This window comes from Arachis hypogaea, chromosome 11 (assembly GCF_003086295.3).
Source record: "Arachis hypogaea cultivar Tifrunner chromosome 11, arahy.Tifrunner.gnm2.J5K5, whole genome shotgun sequence".
Lineage (NCBI taxonomy): Eukaryota > Viridiplantae > Streptophyta > Magnoliopsida > Fabales > Fabaceae > Arachis > Arachis hypogaea.
The window spans coordinates 132,975,934-132,992,009 of record NC_092046.1 but is presented as its reverse complement, the minus strand read 5'-3'; the positions used below and the strand labels follow the sequence as shown (position 1 = coordinate 132,992,009).

Genomic DNA, 16,076 nt, shown 5'->3' with positions numbered 1-16,076 from the left:
TCAAATAAATCGACTCATTTGACTAGTTTATTTTTTTAATAAACATATAATTTTAATATTTTTTTATTTGATATCCATATAAATTAAAAAATTAATAATTATTAAATAATTGTTCTTTGATTAATTGTATTAACATTAATAATAATTAAATTATTCATTTATTTTTTGGTAGAGATAATTTATATAAAACATAAAATTTAGATTTCTAAGTTTGATTATAAAAAATATTTTGATTTTATTCTAATTGTTAAAGGATGAATTGGAGCGAGGCTCCTAAATTAGATTAAAAACAAAAATAAGAGTGAACAAAGATGAATAAGATTGAACTAGTTATGGTATTTAATAAAATTACTAATTATAATAAGAAAAATAATTTTTTTTATCATTAACTAGTTTTCATATACTCTAATAGCCAAGTAAATTAAAAAAAAAATCTTTTAGATACATATGCCATTAGGACTATCAATCATAGTTGTAAGAACCGGACCGAATCGGCCGATTCGACCGGAAAACCAGTGAACCGGTTATTTGGTCGGTCCGGTTAGTCATTCTGATCGGATAAGGAATAGAACCGGATAAAATCGGTTTGAACCGTCCGGTTTTGATAAAAACCGAAGAATCGGCGGTTTTTGTATAACCGGCCGGTTTGGAAAACCTTTTTTTTTTTTTTCCGTTTTCAAAACGAATGTCTCTCACTCTCTCGTATACCCCCTTGCCCCCTTCCCCCTAACCCTAAATCCCCAAAAGCCAAAACAACACTCCTTCAAGTCTTCCTCAGCTTCTCATCACACCATACATAGTTGATCACCACACCTCACCTCACCTCACCGTCGGCCTGTCGTCTTCTTTCTCCCCTCGTCACACCAACACTCTTCCTCGCAGTCTCTCTCAGTCTCGAAGACTCTCTTCCTCTGCTTCATCTCGCTGGCTTCACAGTGTGTCCGAGTACGTCGAGTTCGTGGCTCCGCGTCTCTCGTCGTCGTCGTCGCGTCTCCTGCGTCACTGCTGCGGTGCCACCTCTCCGTCGCTGCTGCGGTGCTGCCTCTCCGTCGCTAGAATCTGCCTCATCCAGGTTGGTCTCCAAACTATGAAATCTGTTCTCTGTTTTTTTTAGTTATTTAGTTGGATTTTAATTTGATTAAGGGAGTGAATAACTGATAGGTTAATGGCAGATTGTTGATTATGTATATATTGTTGAGTTATAACTTGTTATATTGTTGAACTAGTTGATGGCAGATTGTTAGATTTTTTTTTTCAGATTCGTAGTGGTTATGTTTGTTTTTATTGATGTAACATTGCTGTGAATTTATATTGCTGGATATGAAAATATGGAAATATGGAAATATGGATTATGTAACATTGTTTTTGTAATACCTGTTTTATACCATTGCTCTCCTATATTGTTTTAGAATGTCTTCAGCCAATACACCATCAGAAACACCATCCTCCACGGCTCCTTGCTCCGTCGGCGCATCCTCTCCGTCCACTGCCTCCTCTCTCGAATTGCTGGATTTTTTATTAATTTTTGATTATGCCATTATACTTGTTTGCTTTAGAAGAAGGATTGCTGGATTTTCTAGCAATTTTTGTCGGAGTTATTTGTTGTTGAACTATTATGCCATTGTGCATCTGTTTAGTGTAGTGACTCTGAGTCTTTTTGTCGAATTATTTGCTGTTGAACTACTATGGTGTTGCTTTTAAATGTGTGTTGAATTAAATGGTTGTTTTCAAGTTGAATGCAACCATTTTACTTGTGAGTAAAGTGCTTGTTATCCATTCATCAATTTCTCATGGTTGTTTGTCTTTGTTAGGTACCAATCTTGCTCATAATTTAAATCATTCGGCAGATTTAGGCTTGAAAACATGTTGACAAAACTGGTTTTATGTCCAAAACAGATTTTAGTGAATGCATATATGGTTGCTTTTGTCTTGTCTAACAGGAACCCTTTGAATTGAACTGTTGGAAATAGATTATGCTCCCAACATTGAACAATTGATGTAAATTTGTATTTTGTAATAGCTGTTGTTTTATACCTTTGCTATTATATTTTCTAGTTACGTGAAACTGGTTTTACCGGTTCAACCAGTGATTTATCGGTTGAATCAGTAAACCAGTGAACCAGTAACCTGACCGATTTGATCACCGGTTCGATTCTTACAACTATGCTATCAATGACCAATAGATAGGATATGATAGGGTTTAAATTCAACCATAATCTTATTTGTAGATTAATTTTTTTTTTTTAAATTTAACCTGATAGGATTAGTATTGGGCTAGCCGCTAGCCCAATTAGAAAATTATACTATAAATAGGAGTATGACGTAATAATGTGAGATATGCATGATGTAATTGGAAATTCTACTTTATCTCTTTGCCCCTAATTTTAGAGATTTCTCTTCTATTCTCTCTTATTATCTTTAATTCTTTTTAATTTTTTATACAAATTCATAACAAATGATGCTTTCATTGAACATCATACCAAACTCTCATAGTAATTCCTCGAATTTGATTTGGGATCAAATTCAAACTAGCTTAAATGGCTTGAATTCAAATTATGAAGAACAAACCAAGATATATGATGAAATTAAGGAAGTTTTAGTATTGGTATTTCGACTCGCGAGTTGAGAATCTATCTCTCAATTCTAATCCTGCCTGCATTCTAAAGTTTTTAACCCTATTTTATCTGTTTCTACTACAAAAAAATCAAAATTTTTTAAATAAATATAAAATTCAATCATTCCATATTTCATACATATTAATAAAATAGAAATAAACTAAATTCAAATTAAAATTAAAAATAATAAAATTTTAAAAAAATCTAATATAAAATTATAAATAGTATCATCATCAAATTTTTAATAAAATTAAAATAATACAAATAAAGATAAATATTTTATTATTTTTTTAAAATTTCAATTTCTTACTATATTATTCTTTAAATAATAAACATACCAAATTAATAATTTAAATAATTAACTTAGTGAATAGTTGTTACTCTAAGTTTCGAGTTAAGTACCCGTTGTAAGGTATATGTTGCTAGCTTTATATACCATCCAAATTATTATTTAGTGATTTTAATTAAATGCTTTGTCTATTTTATAATATGTATTCTCCAAATTCAACCAAAATACAGACTAAAAGAAAAACATCTTGATATAAATTAATCTTTTATAAAATGATAAATTTAATTAATACGATGATTATTTAACTGCTCTAACAACGATTAATATATCAATTTTTTTTCTAAAAGAAAATAAAAGAAAAATGTATTTCCTAATTCATGCTTCCGCTGCCATTTTGATAATAAAGAACCATGTTTTGTAATTTAACTGTAACAAAAACTAAAAATATAAGCTAATGTCATAATTAAAATCTATATAATCTTTACAAGGTAAAACTTTCTTGTAGTATTTTTTTTTTAAATAAACAATATTACTTTTGTTGATTCAAATCATTTTAAATTTTTTACGGTACCCTTTTTAATACAGGCTAATATCATATTGTTGAGTCCAATATTTTTTATTTAATCAAGGTTTAAGATTCACTTTCAAATTGATTTCATCTATTGAATAATGAATTCATGACATCAAAATAATAAATTATAATTTCGTGATAGTCAATAAATAAAATAGTTTCCAATTTTGATGTTTCAATTTTTTTTACATATTTATTTCGTTTATCCTCTGAGAAAAAAAAAGTGATTGTGAAGTATAAATAAACTTTTTTATTATTACAGTTGTACAATATTTTGCTAATACAGAAATTAAACAACAAAAAGTACATTCTAACAATTGAAACTCCTTGTAAAATAATCTAGAACTTATTTATGTTTTTTATAATTAAATAGATTATTTTAATATATACTACAGAAAATAATTTTAATTATAATTAAGAAATATTATTTTTATTTTTAACTGAAATGAGTATTTCTTTTAAAAATTAGTAAAAAAATCATAGCTTATAAAACTATTTTTTAATTTTAGTTCTAATGAAAATATTAAAAAAAGTAAAAAGATTTCTCATGATTCAACAATTCAGTTTTATATTTTTATTTAGTGCTGTAAACTTGTAACTAAACCATCACGGCGTTAAAATTATCTAATTCTATCTAGTGTATTAGGATTCAATTATACATTAATTAACAAGGCAAACTTTTTTAATATCAATGGCCCACCTATAAAAACTAACGCGTGTCCCTCAAAATAACCACACATTAAATCTGTATAAAATCTGTATAAAATCTGTATAATGATAATCTTTCCAGTAGAATGACCCATCAATCTATGGTATATATGGTATATGATGAAAGAAAATCATGAAAGAAACAAAAACTTAGAAGTTGTCAGCATTCTCTACAACAACAGAAACTATGTGGGATATTTGAAATTCAAATCCAATTTGGATTCTTCTCAGTTCGCACTCAACTCACTCATTCTATCTTCTTTGAAAATCAAATCAGTCTCATATCTCACTGGTGGGCGCGTTCTTTCCCTTTTGGATCAGAATTTGAACTTGAACATTTGAAACTAGGGTAAGAGTGAACAAATTTAAAATTAGTTTTAAAAATCAAATCTTTCTTTGATTTCTTTCAATCTTTTTCTCTTCTTTCTTTGTCGCGCTCTCTCTATGGTTGGTTTTTTCTTATGATCTTCTTCGTCCATAACGATGACGTCATAGAAGTATTGGACAAGTCACAGGCGAGAGAGTTGAAAATCAAGAAGAGGAGAGGAAGATCTAAGAGACGAGGAGGCGGAGGAGGAGAAGCAAGCTTCAGGAGCAGAGGCGAACAGAGCTTTCACGGTGATTTCAGAGGCGGCAGAGTGGGGAAGAAGCAGCACAGCAAGCTGACAACACTGGTGAACAGAACGGTGAGCTCTGATATCCTATCTTGGGCGGTATTGCAGAGGTAATTTACTTTTAAGTTAGAATAGCCACACAAAATCATCGTGTCTCTGTGAAATCAATGAAACTAAGGAAGTATTTTTTTGACCTTTAAACTTTACCAAAAGGCTGTGTTTTCCTATATCTAAAAAAGTACAACACGTTTAAGAAATTTATGTGATCTAAATCTTGTTTTTTTTTTTTTTTTTTTTTTTTGCAGTGGTAGCAGGTAACTAGGAGCTAAAATCATGTTTAGGAAATTCACTGAATTTTGCTGTTGTCAGTGAATATGGTTGTGAATGAACTAGACAAAACCTTGCACCACCAAAAAAGCAGCCACTTTCTGAAGGTGAGTAGAGGTATATATCTTTGGTTCTCTTTGTTTTATTTGAATGTTTTGTGATGATTGCATTCTAAATATCGTTTTGTTCTGGGAAAATAAAGGAAGAAAAAAATTGTGCCTGGGAGTTTAATGAAAGCGGTGGTGAGGCTTGGTGGCGATGATCAGGTTATTTTTGTCATCTGCTATGATTATTTCATAATTGCAGCTGGATTATTAGCTAGCTTTCTTTTCCCAATTTTTGTATAGAATGATTCGTTTCTAAGTAAGTTAAATGGCTGAAATCATTTCTTAATATAATTTTATGATTTTGTATTAAAGAAGTTTTCTTTGAGTGATAAATTGGGATACTGTAACTGATATAGCTGCTTGCTTGATATTATATTTGCAATAAAATTTAAAAATGGTTAGTAGGACAAAGGAACTTCCAAAACCAGAAGAGGTAATTGAGTAGGTGAAACGAAGAGTAGTTGTTGCATCTCCATTTGAATATATTTTGAATTTTGAACTTAACTTAACAACTTGATCCTTTTACTTTGCATATCATGTCTTTGATGATTGGACTTAACACCCCTTTAGTTGAAATACCACTATCTTTTATTCATTTATGCTGTATAGGGAGCTACCTAAATGTTACATTGTTGCAGACTTTTTCATATTCTTCTTCTACATAGGGTTATATGTAGGTATATATGATGATAAAGGTATTTTGTTTACTGCAGGATTTATGAATTTACCTTGGCCTTTGTTTTTATTTATTTATTTATGTCGATTTTATACCGATGTTGTTTGAATTTGTTTCGATTACTGTGCATATATGAAAACATGTGGTGTTTTACCTGTGACCTATAGCTGCTGTGTTTATTTATCATAAATGGACATGTGTTAATGTAGTCACATTTTTTGAGTTGTAAATGAAATAAAAGTCATGGCATGTTCTTCATTTTACTATTGTGATACCAACTGGGTGGAATGAATGCCTTTTTGTCGATGGAGTGTTCTCCTTCAATATTGTTACTTTATGATGAAGATGGCAGCAAGGGTTCCGAATTTGTTTCAAATTTATTTTTTAATTTTTGTTTTTTAATTTTTTTTAATTTTGTTTTAATCAGGTTCTCTTTCTGCTTCTCATAGATCGATATGAAAAAGTGAGGCTCACAAAGTGGTACACCCCATGCTCTCGAAAGGAAAGATCCAAGGTATATGGCCGTGTGATTAAATACAAAATCTCACATTTTTAATTCATTATTATATATTATATATTTTATAGAAGAGGATCAGATTTCTTTGATTAATTCAAATTATTTGATCTTGAGCTATGTCATCATTTGGGCAAAAGGTTTTAAATTGGAGTAGGAGGTTGTAATTGTGGTTGTTGCAATAAAAATTTGTTAAAATTGATTTGATGAAATCCATTACAAGCTATTGCAAACCACAATTGCAATATGATACAATGTAGTAGAGACTCCTTAAAATATAGAATTAGTAGAGTGTAGAAGAAAGAAACCTGATCATTATATAATGTGATCCTCTAATTTGTTTAAAGAAAAAGTTACATCTGTAATTTATACTGCTTTAAAGCTACATCCTATTTTGCTGCTTATTCAAATGTTTGTATCATGGAAGTGGGCACTCATGCATGGAGATTTGGAACATGAATGTGATTTAATGTAGAGGGTACGCTTTTAATTTCCTAGAATTGACAAAGCACATGACTGTGGGAGCTAATGAGTTGTTGGCTAAACTATGGAAACTAACAATGAAATGTTGTCATATAGGCATATGGAGCCTGGCCTTCACCATTTTGAAAGGTACAACACATCATTCAATGGAGGATGGTGGTAATTATATGAAAATTATAACATATAAACATAATAATTTAAACATATAAACATAATAATTTTTGTATTTAAGTAGAATTCGCTAATATGAACAAAAAAAAAATATCAAGATTATTTAGCTTTTAGAAAGGAAGGATGGAACAGTCTTATACTATACAATAAGTTTTTATACCCAAAAACTTTTTCAAGTTAAAAGTAATAACTATTATTATTAATGGATAAATACCAATACATATTTACAATGAAATAACATTTAGCCTACGCGCGGGTTTTACACTAGTTAAATATATACAGTGAATTTGTGTAATGTACATATAGCTCACTAATAAGTCGCCACCTTTTTACAAGCACATGGCCATTCTAAGCTTACAAGAGGTTATCACATTTAATTATGTTTATATAGAATTACCTTCATATATAATTTACTCTGTTAATTAATTGGCGTTATTTATTATTATTATTATATAGAATTCGTTGCATGGAAGAAAGATAGAGTACTTGCACATTCTTAATGATATGGATGCATTGCTTGCCTTTAAAAATTCTTCATCTTTTTTGTTAGATCTATTTACTACACAATAATGGAAAGCTGTTTAGATTGTTGACCTTGATGCCATATTTCTTGCAGTTGTGGCATGAGAAAATCCAAATAAAACAAAATGGTGTGTTACCAAGTGGATATGCACAGAAAATTGGGTTCTAAATATGGGAAAATTGGCTGAACTACGGAAGGTAGTAACCATGATTTAATTGTTCTTGTCTTAATCCTGAATCCTTTTCTTTCTGCAATTGAAGAGGGATTCACATTTGTTTAATATTTGAATCTTATTTTCTTATCATGAATACTGTGTTTTTGCTGCTCCATAAATGACACATTGGTTGTCAAATCATTGTGGTGGTGAAAAGATCTAGTAGGCTCAACGTAAAAATTGTCTCAAGTAGTAACCAAGTTGAGTGTCTCTTGTTGAAGGCTATCACATCGGCCAAGCTTCTTATCGGTGAAGCAATCAAGTCCATGAGGTATGCATTCAAGGTTAGTTTGAATTCGATCTCCATTGCAATTCCTTCATTTTGATCATTTCTGATTTCATTTATGTTGTCTACTACTACTACTACTACTAGTTTCTCTTTGATACTCTTGAGCACGTATTACTCTTGTTTAGAATTGACTGCAGCACAACTTGAATGGAAGTTTTCTCTTACTTAGAGTTGCAACACTACTATTACTACTACTTGTAGCACAACTTGAAACTACTACTTGTAACAGAATTTGAATTTAGGTTTCCTCTTGCTTAGAGTTGACAAGTTGACAATGAAACTACTACTTGTAACACAACCTAAATTTAGATTTCCTCTTGCTTAGAGTTGACAACAACACAACTACTATTACTATTTTCTCTTGCTTAGAGTTGACAGCACCACAACCACTACTACAACTTGAATTTAGGTTTCCTCTACCTTAGAATTGAATTTAACACAACTAATACTTCGTCTTTCTTATAGTTGACAACAACACAACTTGAATTTAGGTTTTCTCTTGCTTAGAGTTGCAACACTATTACTAACACTACTACTACTACTTCTTGAAACTGCTACTTGTAGCACAATTTGAATTTAGGTTTCCTCTTGTTTAGAGTTGACAACACAACAACTACTACTTGTAGCACAAATTAAAACTACTACTTGTAGCACAACTTGAATTTAGGTTTCCTCTTGTTTAGAGTTGACAACAACACAATAACTACTACTAGTACTTGTAGCATAACTCAACTTGAATTTAGGTTTCCTTTTGTTTAGAGTTGACAACAACACAACTACTACTACTACTACTACTACTACTACTACTACTGCTGCTGCTTGTAGCACAACTTGAATTTAGGTTTTCACTACTACTGCTTGTAGCACAACTTGAATTTAGGTTTCCTCTTTCTTAGAGTTAACAACAGCAGAACTACTGTTACTATTACTACTTTGTCTTGCTTAGACATGACAACAACACAACTACTACTACTTGTAGCACAACCTGAATTTAAGTTTCCTCTTGTTTAGAGTTGACAACACAACTACTACTACTTGTAGCACAACTTGAAACTACTGCTTGTAGAACAACTTGAAACTACTACTTGTAGCCACAACTGAATTTAGGTTTCCTCTTGTTTAGAGTTGACAACAACACAACTACTATTACTACTACTTGTAGCACAACTTGAGACTACTACTTGTAGCACAACTAAACTACTACTTGTAGCACAACTAATTTATATGTTTCTTCTCTTTTAGAGTTGACAACAACACAACAACAACAACTACTACTACTACTACTACTTGTAGCACAACTTGAATTTATGTTTTTTCTACTACACAACTTGAGACTACTACTTGTAGCACAACTTGAATTTAGGTTTCCTCTTTCTTAGAGTTAACAACAGCAGAACTACTGCTACTATTACTATTTTGTTTTGCTTAGACATGACAACAACACAACTACTACTACTAGTAGCACAACTTGAATTTAAATTTCTTCTTGTTTAGAATTGACAACACAACTACTACTTCTTGTAGCACAAATTGAAATTACTACTTGTAGAACAACTTTAAACTACTACTTGTAGCCACAACTGAATTTAGGTTTCCTCTTGTTTAGAGTTGACAACATCACAACTACTATTACTACTACTTGTAGCACAACTTGAAACTACTATTTGTAGCACAACTAATTTATGTTTCTTGTCTTTTAGAGTTGACAACAACACAACTACTACTGCTACTTGTAGCACAACTTGAATTTAGGTTTTCTCTTTCTTAGAGTTAACAACAGCAGAACTACTGCTACTATTACTACTTTGTCTTGCTTAGACATGACAACAACACAACAACTACAACTAGTAGCACAATTTGAATTTAAATTTCCTCTTGTTTAGAGTTGACAACACAACTACTACTACTTGTAGCACAACTTGAGACTACTACTTATACCACAACTTGAAACTACTTCCTGTAGCACAACTAATTTATGTTTCTTCTCTTTTAGAGTTGACAATAACACAACTACTACTACTACTACTTGTAGCACAACTTGAATTTAGGTTTGCTCTTTCTTGGAGTTAACAACAGCAGAACTATTGCTACTATTACTACTTTGTCTTGCTTAGACTTGACAACAACACAACTACTACTACTAGTAGCTCAACTTGAATTTAAGTTTTACCGCAACTTGAAACTACTTCCTGTAGCACAAGTAATTTATGTTTCTTTCTCTTTTAGAGTTGACAATAACACAACAACTACTACTACTACTTGTAGCACAACTTGAATTTAGGTTTGCTCTTTCTTGGAGTTAACAACAGCAGAACTATTGCTACTATTACTACTTTGTCTTGCTTAGACTTGACAACAACACAACTACTACTACTAGTAGCTCAACTTGAATTTAAGTTTTATCGCAACTTGAAACTACTTCCTGTAGCACAAGTAATTTATGTTTCTTTCTTTTAGAGTTGACAATAACACAACAACTACTACTACTACTTGTAGCACAACTTGAATTTAGGTTTGCTCTTTCTTGGAGTTAACAACAGCAGAACTATTGCTACTATTACTACTTTGTCTTGCTTAGACTTGACAACAACACAACTACTACTACTAGTAGCTCAACTTGAATTTAAGTTTTACCGCAACTTGAAACTACTTCCTGTAGCACAAGTAATTTATGTTTCTTTCTCTTTTAGAGTTGACAATAACACAACAACTACTACTACTACTTGTAGCACAACTTGAATTTAGGTTTGCTCTTTCTTGGAGTTAACAACAGCAGAACTATTGCTACTATTACTACTTTGTCTTGCTTAGACTTGACAACAACACAACTACTACTACTAGTAGCTCAACTTGAATTTAAGTTTTATCGCAACTTGAAACTACTTCCTGTAGCACAAGTAATTTATGTTTCTTTCTTTTAGAGTTGACAATAACACAACAACTACTACTACTACTTGTAGCACAACTTGAATTTAGGTTTGCTCTTTCTTGGAGTTAACAACAGCAGAACTATTGCTACTATTACTACTTTGTCTTGCTTAGACTTGACAACAACACAACTACTACTACTAGTAGCACAACTTGAATTTGAGTTTACTCTTGTTTAAAGTTCAACACAACTACTATTACTTGTAGCACAACTTGAAACTACAGCTTGTAGAACAACTTGAAACTACTACTTGTAGCCACAACTGAATTTAGGTTTCCTCTTGTTTAGAGTTGACAACAACACAACTACTATTACTACTACTTTTAGCACAACTTGAATTTAGGTTTCCTTTTTCTTAGAGTTAACAACAGCAGAACTACTGCTACTATTACTACTTTGTCTTGCTTAGACATGCCAACAACACAACTACTACTACTAGTAGCACAACTTGAATTTAAGTTTTCTCTTGGTTAGAGTTGACAACACAACTACTACTACTTGTAGCACATCTTGAAACTACTGCTTGTAGAACAACTTGAAACTACTACTTGTAGCACAACTGAATTTAGGTTTCCTCTTGTTTAGAGTTGACAACAACACAACTACTATTACTACTACTTGTAGCACAACTTGAGACTACTACTTGTAGCACAACTTGAAACTACTACTTGTAGCACAACTAATTTATGTTTCTTCTCTTTTAGAGTTGACAACAACACAACTACTACTACTACTTGTAGCACAACTTGAATTTATGTTTTCTCTTAGAGTTAAAAACAGCAGAAGTATTGCTACTATTACTACTTTGTCTTGCTTAGACTTGACCACAACACAATAACTACTACTAGTAGCACAACTTGAATTTAAGTTTCCTCATTTAGAGTTGACAACACAACTACTATTACTTGTAGCACAACTTGAAACTACTGCTTGTAGAACAACTTGAAACTACTACTTGTAGCACAACTGAAGTTAGGTTTCCTCTTGTTTAGAGTTGACAACAATAGAACAACAACAACTACTACTACTACTACTACTACTACTTGTAGCACAACTTGAATTTAGGTTTCCTCTTTCTTAGAGTTAACAACAGCAGAACTACTACTACTATTACTACTTTGTCTTGCTTAGAGTTGACAACAACACAACTACTACTACTAGTAGCACAACTTGAATTTAAGTTTCCTCTTGTTTTGAGTTGACAACACAACTACTACTACTTGTAGCACAACTTGAATTTAGGTTTTCTCTTACTTAGAGTTGACTGCAGGACAACTTGAATTTTGGTTTCTGTATTGGTTCCATCTTTGAAATAAGGTACTACTACTACTAGATTCTATTGCTTAGAGTTAAATGCAGCACAACACAACTTGAACAACTATAGCAAACTTGAATTTATGTTTTCTCTTGCTTAGAGTTGATTGCAACACAAATTGAGTTCAGGTTTCAGTGTTGGTTCCTTCTTTTGAAACAAAGTACTATTACTTCCACTCCTTGAGCAACTCCAACACAACTTGAATTTAGGTTTCCTCTTGCTTAGAATTAATTGCAACACAACTTGAATTCAATTTTTAGTGTTGATTCCTTCTTTTGAAATTAATGTACTATTATTACTACTTGAACAACTATAACACAACTTGAATTCATGTTTTCTCTTGCTTAGGGTTGATTGCAGCACAACTTGAAGAATTGCAGCATGACATGAATTCAGGTTTCCTCTTGCTTAGTGTTGAATGCAACTATGCATATTGGAAAGAGGGATTGAGAATTCTCGTGCAGTGTTGTTTCCTTCTTCTTTGAGCTTTGTTTGAGATTTTTTTATGATTTTTTGATGTCTTTTTTTCTGTAATTGAGAAAAAGGCATTAGTGAAAATGGGCAAAAGAGATAAATTGAAAAAGCCAAAGTAATTTTTTATGTATTTGGTTTTTGTTGAACTAGGATTAGTTCTTAGTCAAGTTGGGATAACATTTGGTGGTTGCCGAACTAGATTGGAGTTTTCCTTAGTCAAGTTGAGATAGCGCTTGGTGGATACTAGGTTTAGGTTAGAAATTTGGTAGGTGATACTAGATGAATTAGGTTATAATTCATTGGTATTGGTGCATGTAATAAGTTTGATTATAGTTGAAATTCTACCATAGTTGTGGTGGAGACTGGATGTAGGTTTCATTGCACTTGGAAACCGAACCAGGATATATGCTTGTGTGATTCTCTTTCTCTGTTATATCTTGCTCTGCTTTTGAGTCAACCCCCCTTCTAAAGTTCTAAAAGATGTTAAAAAATCACTATCATTATCACTAATTACAAAGAGTGAATCTAATTCGTCAACCTTTATGAGTTGAGGAAAGTCAATTAAGCTTAATTAACCTAATTCATAAATGTTAACCAACTTACTAATTGAATTTAGTAAAATGTTAGTATTACCAAAAATAAGGGTAATTAATAATTTTAAATTATTAATTAATTTGGACATTAGTTACTAGAGATTACCCAAATTTTCAATCCAATTCAAGAATAAAAAAATATACTTTATAACTAGTTCAAGCATTTTGTCAAATACTTAGAGCGCATAAACATAAAACAACATAAATCGCAACAATTAGTAAAAACTACAACTACCTAATTTAAGGACACGAAAATATCTCAAGTAAGTAAGAATAATATAAAACATCAAATTCATTAATGAAAAATCATCCAACAAGAGTTCGTAAACTAATGACAAAATAAAAAAAATAACAAGAGAATCTAAGTAAACTAAAGTGCTAGAACAAGAAAATATGAACAAGGATTAAACTTGGACAAGATTATCAAGGTATGTTGAATAAAAGTGAAATTAATTTAACAATTTTAAAGGCCTAAGAAAAATATTTTAATCAAGTTCAATTAGAAAAAAAATTCATAAAAGTGTGCATTAGCAAGGATAATATTCAAGTTGATAAATTTTATTTTATTTTCTACTAAAAAATTACATAAAATATAAATTTATCAACTCTTTCTCACTTAGTGAAGATAAAATTAGCGAATATCAACACTCACTAAGAGAAAGCTACCTAACACTCGTTTATTCTACCTACTTCCTACTTAGATTAAAATAAAAATATAATCAAGAACATAAATGAATATGGAAGGCTAATATATATATCAATCGATTCAATTCCATTACTCAGATTGAGTTTTAAAAGAATTACAAACTTGCAAGGTAAGGTTCTCATGAAAAAGGAGAACATATAATTGAATAATCGAATCCACACTTATGTGTTTATTGATCTAGTATATAAGTTTAAATCACTCAATCCTCTTTTGACTTTACATTCTAAAACTTTTTCTTTTAACAATTAACAAATATTTAAGGAAAAGTATATGGTACCAAAGGTTACCACCCAAAAACTAAATAAAACCACATTAATTTATATTAATAATTAATTTTAAATTTTTTAAATTCAAAATTTAAAAAATTTAAAATTAATTAAGTAAACCTAATTAAAACCTATAAAAGCCTTCCTCTTCTCTCTCACATTAACCTACTCACCTCCAACAATCACACACACAGACCCCTCTCTCTCACCAATGCTGCTGGAAGCGCCGGTGACTTCTGTGCTCTCCGTGACGCCCTCAACAAGCGCATTTAAGACAAACTGCTTCAACACGAAGTCCACCTTCGACTTTGTCACCGACAAATCCTTCTCCTCTTCCCTCCTCAACCACCTCCTTCAAACACTGAGGTGTTGGCCGATCCTCAACATCCCGTAAGTTATTTAATTGTAAAAATTCATGGAATTCATGGTGGACGATTCGTTATTGCGCTTTAGTGTTGTGAACTAATTTTGATTGTGTAATCTATCTATAGGCTGAATCTAAAAGTGGAGCAAATGAATCAATTTTAAAGGTTGCTTTAGACCATGGCAAGGCTTTCGGCATTATAAAGCCGCATGACCGAGTTGTTGTTTGCCAGAAGGATGGTGATTCATCAGTTGTAAAAATTATTGAGCTTGAAGATTAATCAGATCTGAGATCTCTGTAGCTAGGCGGTTGATAATTTTGTTTGCAATGTTTGGGAGAAAGCTAATTTTATTGTTTATATGATGATGTTGCTCTCTGCGTTTTGGGATATTAGGTGTCGTTTTGATGATTAAAGAGACTGCAAACTACACAATTAGAGAATTATAAAAAAAACATCTTAATACTTAACAAAAGAAACATCCAATTATATTTTAGCAAAAATAATTAAATATCTATAAAATTAAAAAAAAAATTTCTTAAAGAAATAGAGACATTCACATTTGCAATATAAAAAAAATTCAAAAAATATATAAAAAAACATCCATTTAGTATGAAAAAGAAACATTTTGATACTTAGCAGAAGAAACATCCATATATATATATATTAACTTGTAGAGATTTTGGATTCAACCAAAGGTATTTGGCTGATTTTTGGCTAATACCCTTTTGGTTCCCTAGCATTGCTCAATATTTAATGAATGCATATAAATATCATGAAAATTTTGGAGAGTTGTAACGTAATTAGGAAAAAGGTGAGGATGTATTTAGTTAAATGGACCAAAAATTTAAATTTTGATTAGCTTAAACCTCTATCTAACCTACAACAGCTTTTTAAATCCTAATGTATAAACCTAATTACCCATAGTGTTTTATCCATACTTCACTTTTCACACACATCTATGCATCCTTAACTAATTCACATCATATATGCACCTATTTCTAAAAAGAGTAAACTATCAAAAATGCACCCAAATAATTTTGTCGCTCATAAAAATGCATCCGAATTTTATTATCGAAAAAGTACTCTCAAATAATTTAAAAATGCGACAAAAATGTCTAAAAAGAATATTATCTTTTTGTAAGTGGCAAACAATTTTTGTATTTGACAAACTGCTTATGCATTTAATCCAAAATTTTATAGAAATATTTAGATAACTGTTTAAAAAATACACATAAGAAAGAGGATAAAAATTTGATCTCTATATTTTTATTTTATTTTTCAAAAGTATCAAAAAAATCACAAAAAATATATACTAAGCGAAAAATCA

General features: G+C 31.0%; 3 long non-coding RNA genes across 34 annotated transcripts; all 3 read left to right on the top strand.

Annotated features, from left to right (window-relative positions):
- Positions 1-713: 713 nt before the first annotated feature.
- On the top strand, positions 714-1,784 carry LOC112722680 (uncharacterized). The gene is made up of 2 exons (XR_003162813.3): positions 714-1,072; positions 1,410-1,784. It is a non-coding gene; the product is annotated as an uncharacterized lncRNA (long non-coding RNA).
- A 2,470-nt stretch (positions 1,785-4,254) lies between these two features.
- Positions 4,255-13,252, top strand: LOC112722678 (uncharacterized). 32 transcript variants are annotated; one of them, XR_011867791.1, is made up of 10 exons: positions 4,255-4,532; positions 4,679-4,907; positions 5,103-5,231; positions 5,327-5,390; positions 6,357-6,421; positions 6,849-6,899; positions 7,001-7,033; positions 7,692-7,795; positions 8,034-8,096; positions 12,694-13,252. It is a non-coding gene; the product is annotated as an uncharacterized lncRNA (long non-coding RNA). The 32 variants fall into 32 exon arrangements; XR_011867781.1 differs by having other exon boundaries at positions 6,335-6,421; XR_011867788.1 differs by lacking the exon at positions 5,327-5,390 and having other exon boundaries at positions 6,335-6,421.
- A 132-nt stretch (positions 13,253-13,384) lies between these two features.
- Positions 13,385-15,136, top strand: LOC140176406 (uncharacterized). Its single transcript, XR_011867801.1, has 2 exons — positions 13,385-14,774; positions 14,876-15,136. It is a non-coding gene; the product is annotated as an uncharacterized lncRNA (long non-coding RNA).
- The last annotated feature ends 940 nt before the right edge of the window (positions 15,137-16,076 follow it).